This window comes from Sus scrofa, chromosome 4 (assembly GCF_054392235.1).
Source record: "Sus scrofa isolate SSC_HxYL_T2T_F1_AM1 chromosome 4, Sscrofa_HxYL_maternal_Yorkshire_Landrace_v2.0, whole genome shotgun sequence".
NCBI classification, from domain to species: domain Eukaryota; kingdom Metazoa; phylum Chordata; class Mammalia; order Artiodactyla; family Suidae; genus Sus; species Sus scrofa.
In genome coordinates this window covers 20,154,745-20,167,526 of record NC_139386.1, presented here as the reverse complement: position 1 = coordinate 20,167,526, position 12,782 = coordinate 20,154,745, and the positions used below count along the sequence as shown (strand labels likewise).

The window sequence follows — 12,782 nt, the reverse complement described above, 5'->3', positions numbered from 1 at the left end:
GGTTTAGATGAACCGAGTGGATCTCCAGAGCCTGAATGGAGGAGATAAAAAAATCACAGAAATGATCTTCCGTCTGCCCGTCCACTTGCATCTCGTCTGCTCTCTGCTCTGTGCCCTGGAAGGCTGGTCCTAAGGGCTCCATTTCCCCACCACCCTTCTGGCTTCTTCTCATTGGGTTCAGCCAACGGGAGACAAGAAGGAAGTGAACATGTTGGGGGGGGGAAGAGAGTGGGAGATTTCTTCCCCGTGGGCCCCATGTGTCAGTGCCACCTCTTCTGCAGTAGCGTGTCCTGTGACTGCAACCCAGCCATGTAGTCCCTCCTCTACTTCCAAGCTCTCACTCACTCAGCTCTACCCTTGGGCCACCACGTTCAGGGTTAGAATGGCAGTTAAAGCCCTCGATTTACTTTAAATCATCACTCTCTTTGTTACATAGGTTCCAGGAGATCCACCCCGGAAACCTGGCCAATTAGCTGTCGATGTCGCTCAAGATCAAAACACCACCTGTGAGTTTTTATAGTCTAGCAGACACTCATATTTTCTAATTATGATCTGTTGTTGGAGGGTGAGAGTAATAAACCCACATGCAGCAGAGAGGGTTGGCTGTGGATCCTGAGGCAACAGTTTATCATCATTAGCCGAGTTGAAAAGGCAGGTACCAAGAAAACTTGGAAGGTCTCCTGCAGAATTAGTGAGGATGCCTGCCAAGCTCAGGCACTCTGACTTCTGCACACCTTTCTCTGGGCTGCCTGCAGCCAATTCTCTCATACTTTGTGCAGGTCATACCCACCCCCCTCCGGCAACTTTCTTCATCGCTGTTTGTTTCCTGATAACAGCTGTTATTATTTAGTGACAGAGTGAATGATTGGGAAGAATATATATAATAGGGGATTTAAGTGACTCTTTTCTCCCCTCCTAACCTATGACAAAGGAGCCGGCACTATGTTGCTAAATTTCTGAATTTTCTAAAACTGCAAGTGAGGAGTGATTGATTGATTGAAGTATAATTGATTTACAATATTGTGTCTCTTTCAGGTGTACAGCATAGTAAATTCAGTCTTTTGTATATTACATTTCATTATAGATTATTTTAAGATATTGGGTATAATTTCCTGTGCTATATGGTAAATTCTTGCTGCTTCTCTGTTTTATGTATCTGTTAATCTCTACTCCTAATTTCTCCCTCCTCGCCTCTCTCCTCTTTGGTGACCAGAGTTTGTTTCTATGTCTCTGAGGCTGTTTCTGTTTTGTATATAGATTCACTTGCATTTTTTTATTGCACCTATAAGCGATATCATATAATATCTGTCTTTCTCTGACTTATTTCACTAGCATATTATTCTCTAGGAGCTTTTAACGTTTGGATCTGTTCAGGAGGATTAACTGTTGGTTTCTCAATGGAGGAGGGGGATGTGGCCAGTGTTTGTTTGGGCAGAGTTAAAGTGGCCTCTGTGACTAAGTACATGGTCAAGGCTCTCCTACATCTCAGTGGAGAGAGGGAGGATGTGGAATCAGAGTCTAGGGGGATAACTCCTAGGAGATGCATCCTTGAGCTTGGTCAGGCCAGCCATGCTTGGGAGGACAAACTGAAATACTTGATAAGCTCAAAATACCCCAACAGTGGTACCAGTGTGGAAGAATTTGAGAGAGAAGACATTTATTTATTTACTTATTTTAATACATAAAGAAAAAATATCTACTTGGAACATTAGAACTGTGGTTTTATAGCTATTTCTTTTTTATACTAAGTAGGTTGATTTTAAGAATATTTCAGGGAAATAAGATAGGAGGTCCCTAGACGTGTAAACGGCTCAAGTGGGGAAATACTGAGTATTCCAGGGGCACAATTATAGAGGTGACAGCCACCAAGACCTGGACTCTCTCCCAGTATTTCAGCCACAAATTCCTAGGATTCTTCTATAATACCAGGAGGTAGAGGGGCCAAACATTTACTGAAGAATTGAATTTCTCTCTAACCAGGTAGATGGAGACTTAGAGCAGATATAATCTGATTTAGAAAAATAAAGCATGTGTGTTGGGTATTCTCCATGTTCTTCTACTAATTTTTTCTGTCCTCTCTCAGCCTTGCTCTACAGCCTGTGTGGCTATATCCACAGGCTGCATGGCTCTCTGGCTTTAATTGGCTTCATCCAGTGCCAGATTTAGGTGGAAAGAGAGAGAGGTCCCCAGGACATAGCGATGCCCTCCTTAAGTTCTGTGCCTCCTCTGGATCCTGAGTTCACCATAGGATGGAGGAGAGTGAGGATCGGGTATTTATTCTCCCACCCTGGCTACTGGGTTGCTCAGGGCTGGTTGTGCTCTTTCATGGAGGCAATGGTTCCTATTGGGTAGGGCTCTCCAAAAAGGGTCTTTCTCCAGGTTCCCCGAAGCGTGGTCCTCTTACTCCTTTAAGTGTGTAAGTGAGATGGAGTGGGAGCTGGGAAAAAGACCTGGGGGTAATAGCTGGTTCTTTGCTAGAGACTTAAGATACTGTATCATTTTTTTTTTTTGTTATTACCCTGGAGAACTCCACTCTTCATCATTACAACCCTGTACTACTGTATGCTTCTTTTTAAGGGACTAAATCCTGACCACACCTTTGTAAATGGTCCCTTTATTAAAGTCACCCATTTGCTTATGTAAGTGTGCCTCTGTTTCTCCTGGGACCCAAATGTGACATAGCGTGTAACTTGTCTTTATCCCTAGAGCTCTGGTCCAAAATTCAACTCTTTTACATTTAACAAATGAAATTGTTTCCTTAGTATTTGTCTTCTCCACAAAGTTTTCTGGCTCCCTTAGTTAAGCAGGGCCACTATTTGAGTTGTTACCAGTGTGTCTACAGAGCCTAGCAAGGTGCTCAGCATATAATAGGTGCTCAATAAATGCTTACTAACTGATTTACTCTCCCAGGAAAATCTAGGTCACAATTTCCCCATTTAAGAAAAAGGTCAAGGTTTATTGGATACCTGGTTTTTTTTTTTTTGAATAGAGCAAAAGTTTTGCAGTAGAGGAATAGATTGAGAAAAGAGAGATGAATTTGTTTTCTGTCCCTGCCTCTACAATATATCATGGATTTCCCTTGAGCCCTTTACTTTTTCCTCTATCCTTTCTTAGCTGTCAACACCCCTGTCTGGTAGATGTGTAGCAAAGCAGCTTCCAGTAAGCAAACTTCAGGAAAAAAAAATAAAAAAGCATGATAAGTATAGCACATGTTCATTTCCTCTTAATTGCTTGATCTTCCATCTGTTGGTCTGGTATAATATTGATAAAGGAATTAAAGACACCACACCACCTCCTGAATCAAATGAGAACAGTCATTCTCAAATTACAGAGCATGACATTTTTATGTTTTGCAACATGAAAAGGAAAGAGCATTTAATTTATTTTAATGTGGTTAATTTGAAGCTAGATTAGATCATCTAGTTAACTCATAGGCTCTTGACTTTTAAGACCAGATGTTGTGTAGCATCTCATTTTCACAGTGGTAGTTGCTGCTGTTAATATTGGCTTACATCTAATCAACGGGGAAGTTAACCTGGAATCCCAAACACAAAATCTATAAACTGAAAGCGAGAACTAACATGATTTCGGGGAGAGAGTCACTCTTAAGTAAAAGGCAGCTGCGTGTTGCTTCAAAATAAACACAGCTTTGGTGCTTGAGTGTTTCAATTCATTTTTATATGTGGAACATGTTATTTTGAAACCTAGTTACTTCCTCAAGGCAAAGACTAGATAAAGTGATGGATAATTTCAAAGGTAAATAAAAGCGATGCCGGTGGCCAGTACTTGGGATTATTTCTGTGGTGCCTGGGGAAATGGAATAGCTACCCTCCATCTTAGAGATAATACAAGATGACATTTTCAGCTGGACTTGGATGGATTCTCACGTGGAAGTTCTTGCTTCTCCAGGGAGGGGATTCGTTAAATTGCTTAGCCAGATTTGGAGTTGATAATAAGCCATAACAAACAACTGCAATTTTCCACCATAGTTTAGATTGCAAGTTCGAGAATGGAATTGAGCAACTAAAATATTTCAGTGACTTAGACTTTTGAGACTCTTGAAGACTTCAGTATTTGGAGACCAAGGTAGTAAGATGTGAAGCTCAATTTTCTTTTTAAGTGATTGGGGAGCTCTTAAAAAATACTTCAGCCATTTGCTTAGTGGACATTTGATCTTGAATTGGCAGGCAACTGCAGTTTAGTTTACCAAACTCAGGTTTGATTTAAAGCTCAAATATTGGGAAATAGTTTTCAGAAGGTCACCAGGTCCCCCAGAGGCATGAGGTCTAAATTCTCTCCCTGATTAATTTTTACCCCCTCTATCCTTCTACTCCCACCATTGCCCTTAATCTTATTCTGGAATTATCTGTTTTTCTCTGATTAAAACTGTAAAGACTGTCATTTAAATGAGTCCAGGCAGATCACAGAATGAATAGATAATATATTTTAGTTCACTTTGCCTATCCTCCAGGTATCTTGGGATGATTGTTCTAGATTATTTGTGTTTCCTGCAGGCTGTTTTTGATGGTAGTTTGATTATTGCCTATTATTTTTGTATGTTTTAAAAAGGCACTGAAATGTGTCTGTATTTAGCTCATCTCTAATTCTTTATGGTTTTTTAAACAACTGTTTTATTTAACATACTTTTTATTTTCAAGCCCAATCATTTGAAACTCTTTGTGATCCACCTTTTACAGATGGGGAAAAAAAATGAGATTTTTAAGTTTGATCAATAGCCTATCCACACTAGGATAAGAAATACTTCAAGGATGTAAGTGTGAAAAGACTTTTCAGCAGAGTAGCAGAAATCTGAATACCAGCATCAGTATTTGTGCTTTAAATATGGCAGGTTGTATTGGTTACATGGCTCTGAAGGCCAAGGAAAAGCTTTAAAAAGATGAATAAGATGAAATTTATTCAGGAAGGCTTTTAATCTTTAGAAGTGTGTGTGTATAACACTTGGCCTAGAGGCTCTTCATTTTTGCTAAAAACAGTGGAATCAAAATCAGTTGCCCTCTCCTCCCCCCTCACCATGTGTTTACAGATGAAACTGTCAGGGGCATCTTAAGATGAGGCTAGACTGATGCCATAATAAATCGATAAAACGGTGATCTGGCTGAATGAGATCTTTGTAAATCACTGTGCTACTCAGCAAAGATCCCACAATGGATGAACAAGCCAACTGAAAAGAGGGAACCAGTGAGCTTCCTGGGTATGGGTTATGTATTTCCCTGGGGAAATATGAAGCCTCAAACCTGTTCCCAAAGGTGGTCAAAGAGAAGGACTAGACTCTTCTACATATTAACGTAGAAGGGAATGGATTGACGCAAAAGGATACTCAAGTTAAAATAAAAGAAACTCAGCCTAGCTGAGATCAGTGTATTTCAAAGGTTAGATAAAAAGGTTTTCAGTGGTTTGGATTACAAAGAGAAAAGGTGGCCTTCACTCGGGAAGCACACAAGAAAGCAGGTATTGGAAAGGTAAGAAGGTAAGGGTTTGGGAATGGAAACTGTATTTATCCTAAGTAGAGTCAAGAAAATTCAAGAAAATCTGATAAATAGCAACACATCCAGTCTTAGAGACAATCCTTCCAACAAGAGAAGACAGAAACAGCGAAGACAGGGATAGAAGTTTATAGGCTGAAGGGTACTGCTTATCCCTGACAAAGAGATTAAACAAGAGAATGGCATCGGTGAAGGGTGTGGTGGTTTTTATACCTAACACAGTTTGAAGCCTCTGGTTTGCATCTGGCCCACAGGCAGCTTCGATTCGTCCTGTTCTGTATTTGAAAATGTATTAGTTGGTAACATTTAAAATGTGAAAGATTTCACATGGGTTAAAATTTCTAGCCCCTGAAAAATGGGACAACCTGGCCATTCTGTGCGTAGATTCCGGCAGAGCAGCGATTACGTGGATCTGAATAGCAGCTGCCCTCTGTAGATAAAGGCTGCCTTCACCAGTTCACCAAAATGCCCCACTTCAGGCCCAGTTTACTCACCTACCTTAGCTGCTTGGCCTTGATAGACATTTGGTGAAGGAAAGCCTGGCATAGGATGGGGATGACGAAACCCTGTATGTCACTTGTCTAAACTGATTAGTATATGTGTGTATTCATTTTTATGTGTCATAACCACTTACCAACCAGCTGTTATGCACTGACCTAAATACATTAGGAAACCTGAAGACAGCAGACCTAAACTTTGCTTTCAGAGAATGCATGCTCTAATAGAATGATCCATCCATGCACACATCACATACGTGTGAGCTGTGGTGCGGCATAAGCTAGGATACACATAGGTAAAGGGTCACGGGAATTCAGGATGTGACAAGAGTGCTTCATTCTGAGCAAACATCAAGGAAGCCTTCATTACAGAGGAGCTATTTTTCTCAATTAGTGGCTTTATTTTTAATATACTTCAAGGATTTAAGAACTTCGTACAGGTAGTGGTGAATATAGAAATGCCTGGTCCTGGGTAAATGCCGATGATGCAATTAGGTCCCTAGCCAAGATCATTCTTGATTGAGTAGGTCAGAATTCTAGCTGCAGAGTGGCTCAGATAATCCTGACTTTGACATACACATCTTTATCCTTAAACTACACGTATCTAGGATTGCTGAGTGACTTTCACTTCACTGCATCCTTTCGAAGGACTGCTTAAATTTTTTTGTTTAGGGTCTATTTGCAGTCCCGTGATACACTCTGACTTTGGAGTCATTTGCTTCCTTTCCTGATCAAATGTTAGGTCATGTTCTTTGACAGTGATAGTCAATAAAATGTTCGGCTGTTTGGCTTTGTCAGTGGTTAGAAAAAAAATCCTGGGACCCACGCAGTAGGTTTGATTCAAAGCCAGGCTGAAGTCACTTCCTCCGGCCCCATTTAGGCTCATCTCAGTATTTTTTTCTTTTGGTCTTCTCTCTTCATAACCCAGGTGTGGGTTTGAGAAATATGTGTAGAATAATGTGAGAGGTGGTGACTGGAATCCAAAATTGCAGATAATCCTCCATTCTGTCACTCTACTTTAAAATCATTTCATAGTAACAGAACTGTCTCCCTGCTCTTATGTGAACTGGTTCAGTTTTTAAATAAGGTTATGCCTCTTTATATTCTTTTTTGTATATTTTGAAAATACCTGGGTCTAAGGAGGGCAAATAACTATTCCACTCCCCTCTCCTGTGGCTGCAGTAGAGTTTAGTCACCTTGAACCTAGACTCGCCCTGAGAGCATTCTGCACATGGCACTTCAGCAATGCCCAGAGTGACCCATCAGGTGTAGGTAAAGCTGTTTGTCTTCCCTGCGGTGCTGCTGGAAGGAGAAGGCAGGCAGTGAAGGGAAGGCACTCTGGGTGGGGTCAGTTACTGAATGCACTATGTGTCACACCTTGGTGGGCACCTCACCCCAGTTTTCCTTTCATCTCTACCCATTCTCATTCTTATTTTAGAGATTACAGAGTGGTTGCTAAATCAAGCTAGATTTATGGAGTCTGGCATCATACTCATTCCTGGTAGCCAGTAAAAAGAAAAATCATTGAATTGAAGATAACTCCTAAGCCTGCTCCCCGTTGAACCTTCTCATAGGCCTGGGGAGCTCCCTGCCCCATTTCCACAGCACAGTTCAGTTTTGTTATTTTATTGGGGGCCAACTCTGCATCAAGCTCCAAGATCACACCCTGTCTCCCCAGGGCCTACATAGGGCCTGACACACAACAAGTCCTCAGATATCTGTTTCCTGACTTAGTGAAGTGATGCTTCTTCAGTTTACATGGAGGGGGTATATTTGCAAGGAGTCACCCTCTCCCTCCTGGTAATGCAGTACCTCTCTTTAAAAAAATGTTTGTGAGTTTTTCTGATCCTAAAAGTATGCTCATTGTAGAACAGTTGACCATAATGGAGAAAATAAACTTGTAAAAGAATAAAGCTATTTAAAAATTAGAGAATTTTAGTTTGCTGTTAAAAAAAAACAAAACAAAACCAAGAATACCTATATGTACATTCATGTCCATGATGTATTTCTGAGTAACAAAAAGTGAGTTTTAGAATACTGACTATATTCTAACACAACTCTGTTTTCCTAAAGTACAGTGAAGGTGAATCAGCTGAAACAGGAAACATCTGAAAGGATATACAGCAATACATTTTTGAGTTGAGAGTGAGTGATGAAGAAGGAAGTATGTGTGGGGCCTTACGTGTTGCTTTATATGGTTCTAGATATTTTTTATCTGAACGATTGTGTTATAATTTAATTGTTTTAAAAATCAACTACTTGTTGCTTTATATGTTCTAGTTTTGTTCATCTGAATGTTATAGCTTGAAAATCAATTTTTAAACTATAGGTTTATGATTAAACAAAGCAATAGTAATCTCTTATATCAGAGATCTTCTGGTAACATTTTGTTATCTTCTGGCCTTTTTGGAAAAAATTGGATCAAACTATAAAAAGATTATTGTTTCAACTTTTTTCACTTAATATATCTTTTAAAATTATAATTATTAAAGTGTAGTTGATTTATAATGTTTTGTCAAGTTCTGTTGTACAACAAAGTGACCCAACTGCACACATTTCCCTGTGCTGTACAGTAGGATCTCATTGTCATCTATTCCAAATATAACAGTTTGAATCCCAGAACCCCCAAAATGCCTATCCATCCCACTCCTTCCCCTCCTCCCAGGAACCCCAAGTCTGCTTTTCTTGGCCATGATCTGTTTCTGTTTTTTGTTTGCCCGTTTATTTGTTATTTTTAGGTAGGATCATCTGTTCCATACTTTAGATTCCACAAATAAGTGATATCATATGGTATTTGTCTTTTTCTTTCTGGCTTACTTCACTTAGTATGAGAGTTTCTAGTTCTATCCATTTTGCTGTAAATTGCATTAATTTGTCTTTTTTATGGCTGAGTAATATTCCATTGTATATATGTACCACATCTTTTTAATCCGTTCTTCTGTCAGTGGACATTTAGACTGTTTCCATGTCTTGGCTATTGTAAGTAGTACAGCTATAAACATAGCGGTACATGAATTTTTTTCAAAGAAAGTTTTGTCCAGATATATGCCTAGCAATGGGATTGCTGGGTCATATGGTAGTTCTATATTTAGTTTTCTGAGGTACCACCATACTGTTTTCCATAGTGGTTGTACCAGTTTACATTCCCACCAACAGTGAAGATGGGTACCTTTTTTCCCACACCCTCTTCAGCATTTGTTATTTGTTGACTTGTTAATGATAGCCATTCTGACTGGTGTGAGATGGTACATCATTATAATTTTGATTTGCATTTCTCTAATAATTAGTGACACTGAACATTTTTTCATGTGTTTGTTGACCATCTGTATATCTTTGGTGAAACGTGTATTTATATCTTCTGCCCATTTTTCAACTGGTTTGTTTGTTTTTTTGTTGTTGAGCTGCATAAGTTGTTTGTATATTTTAGAGATTAGGTCCTTGTCTGTTGAATCATTGGCAAAGATTTTCTCCCGTTCTGTGGGTTGTCTTTTCATTTTTAAAAATAAGGTTTCCTTTGCTGTTTAAAAGCTTTTGAGTTTCATTAGATCTCATTGGTTTATCTGTGTCTTTAATGTCATTATTCTAGGAGGTGGATCAAACAAGATGTGGCTGTGGTTAATGTCAAAGAGCATTCTACCCATGTTTTCCTCTAGGAGTTTTAGTGTCTGGCCTTATATTTAGGTCTTTAATCCATTCTGAGTTTGTTTTTGTATATGGTGTTAGATAGTATTATACTTTCATTCTTTTACATGTAGCTTTCCAGTTTTCCCAGCACCATTTATTGAAGGGTCTTTCTTCCACTGTATGTTCTGTCCTCCTTTGTCATAGATTAGTTGCCCATAGATACTTGGGTTTACATCTTGGCTTTCTATCCTGTTCCATTGGTCTGTATTTCTGTTTTTGTGCCAGTACCATATTGTTTTGATGACTGTAGCTTTGTAGTATTGCCTAAAGTCAGGAAGCTCAATTCCTCCATTTTTGTTTTTCTTTTTCAGTATTGCTTTGGCTATTTGTGTTTTCATACAAATTTTAAGATATTCTGTGTTTTCATACAAATTTTAAAATATTCTGTTCTAGTTCTGTGAAGAATGTCTTTGGTAATTTGATGGGGATGGCACTGAATCTCTATATTGCCTTGGGTAGTATAGTCATTTTGACAATATTGATTCTTCCAATCCAAGAGCATGGTATATCTTTCCATCTCTTTGTGTCATCTTTGATTTCTTTCATCAACATTTTATAGTTTTCCAAGTGCAGGTCTTTTTTCTCTTTAGGTAGTTTATTCCTAGGCATTATATTCTTTTTGATATAATTATAAATGGAATGGTTTCTCTGATTTCTCTTTCTGATCTTTCATTATTAGTATATAGAAATTCAATTGATTTCTTTGTAATAATTTTGTATCCTGCAACTTTGCCAAATTCATTGATGAGTTCTAACAGTTTTCTGTTGCTGTCTTTAGGGTTTTCTAAGTATTGTATCATGTTATCTGCAAACAGTGGTATATTTACTTCCTCTTTTCCAGTTTGGATTCCTTTTATTTCTTTTTATTCTCTGATTGTTGTGGCTAGGTCTTCCAAAACTATGTTGAATAATAGTGGCGAAAGTGGACATCCTTGTCTTTTACTGATCTTAGTGGGAATGCCTTCAATTTTTCACTGTTGAGAATGATGTTAGCTGTGGGTTTTTCATATATGTTTTTTATTATGTTGAGGTAGGTTCCCTCTATCCTGACTCTGTAAATAGTTTTTATCAGAAACAAGTGTTCAATTTTTTCAAAAGCCTTTTCTGCATCTATTGAGATGATCATATAGTTTTTATTCTTAGTTTGTTGATGTGGTGTATCACATCTATAGATTTGCAAATATTGAAAAATCTTTGCATCCCTGGGATAAATCCTACTTTATCATGGTGTGATGTATGATCCTTTTAATACATACTTGGATTTGGTTTGCCAGTATTTTGTTGAGGATTTTTGCATCTATGTTATCAGTGATATTGGTCTGTAATTTTATTTTTTTGTAGTATCTTTGGTTTTGTTATCAGGGTGATGGTGGCCTCATAGAATGAGCTTGGGAGTGTTCCTTCCTCTGCTATTTTTTGAAAGAGTTTTGGACGACTAAATGCTAACTCTTCTTTGAATGTTCGATAGAAATTACCTGTGTAGCCATTGGGTCCTGGACCTTTGTTTTTGGAAGGTTTTAAATTACATATTCAATTTTGGCACTCGTGATTGGTCTGTTCATATTTTCAATTTCTTCCTGGTTTAGTATTGGTATGTTGTACCTATGTAAAAATCTGTCCATTTCTTCTAGGTTGTCCATTTTATTGACATATATTTGCTTACAGTAGTCTTTTATGAACCTTTGTATTTCTGTGGAGTCAATTGTAATTTCTCCTTTTTAATTTTGAATTTTACTGATTTGAGCCCTCTCCCTTCTTTTTTGTCTTGATGAGTCTGACTAATTTATCAATTTCATTGATCTTTTCAAAGAACAAACCTTTGGTTTAATTGATCTTCTCTATCGTTTTCTTTGTCTCTCATTTATTTCTGCTCTGATCTTTATTATTTCTTTCCTTCTGCTAATTTTGGTCTTTGTTATTCCTTATCTAATGGTTTTAGGTGCAAGGTTAGGTTTTTTTATTTGAGCTTTTTCTTTTTTTCTTGAGGTAAGATTGTATTGCTATAAACTTTCCTCTCAGAACTGCTTTTTCTGTGTCCCATAGGTTTTGGGTTGTTGTATCTTTGTTGTTATTTGTCTCTAAGTATCTTTTGATTTCCTCTTTGATTTCATTGATCCATTGGTTGTTCAGTAGCATATTATTTAGCTTCCAGGAATTTTTGTTTTTTTGCTGTTTTTTTTTTTTTTTTCTTGTAGTTGATTTCTAATCTCATAGCATTGTGGTTGGAGAAAATGCATGGGATAATTTCAATTTTTAAAAATTTACCAAGGCTTGATCTATGGCCCAAAATGTGATCTATCCTGGAGAATATGCCATGTGCACTTGAGAAAAAGGTCTAGTCTGTTGCTTTGGGATGGAATGTTCTATGAATATAAGTTAAACCTATCTGGTCTAGAATATTGTCTAAGGCCTGTGTTTCCTTGTTGATTCTCTGTCTCTTGATGTAAGTGGGGTGTTAAAGTCCCCCACTATTATTGTGTTGCTGTCAATTTCTCCTTTTACGGCTATCAGCAGTTACCTTATATATTTAGGTGCTCCTATGTTAGGAGATAGGTGATCTACCTGAGAGAGTATTCAGAGTGATCATAGTAAAGACGATCAAAGACCTTGGAAAGAAGATGAAGTCATAGATAGAGAAGTTATGAGAAATGTTTAATGAAGAGCTCAAGAACCTAAAGAACAATCATATTAAGATGGATAGCACAATATCTAAAAAGAAGAATACACTAGAAGGCATCAACATCAGCATAATGGAGGCAGAAGAACGAGTAAGTGACATAGAAGTCAGAGTGGTGGAGATCACTGCCACAGAAAAAATAAAGAGAAAATGAGGAAAAGAACTGAGGAGAGCCTAAGAGATCTTTGGGACAACATTAAACATACCAACATTTGTATCATAGGGGTTCCAGAAGGGGAAGAGAGAGAAAAAGGGCCAGGGAAAATATTTGAAGAAATTATAGCTGAAAATTTCCCTACTATGGGAAAGGAGACAATCAAGTCAGGGAAGCACAGAGGATCCCACGCAGGATTAACCCAAAGAGAAACACAGTGAGATACATACTAATCAAACTGACAAAGATTAACTACAAAGAAAAAT

General features: G+C 38.1%; 1 long non-coding RNA gene across 2 annotated transcripts in view; it reads left to right on the top strand.

The window, feature by feature from the left end:
* The window catches only part of LOC146403709 (uncharacterized), a 271,379-nt gene that overhangs the window by 71,764 nt on the left and 186,833 nt on the right, over nt 1-12,782 (top strand). For both annotated transcript variants that reach the window (XR_014843454.1, XR_014843455.1), the window contains one exon: nt 437-506. This is a non-coding gene — a long non-coding RNA (uncharacterized LOC146403709). The remainder of the gene's footprint in view (nt 1-436; nt 507-12,782) is intronic.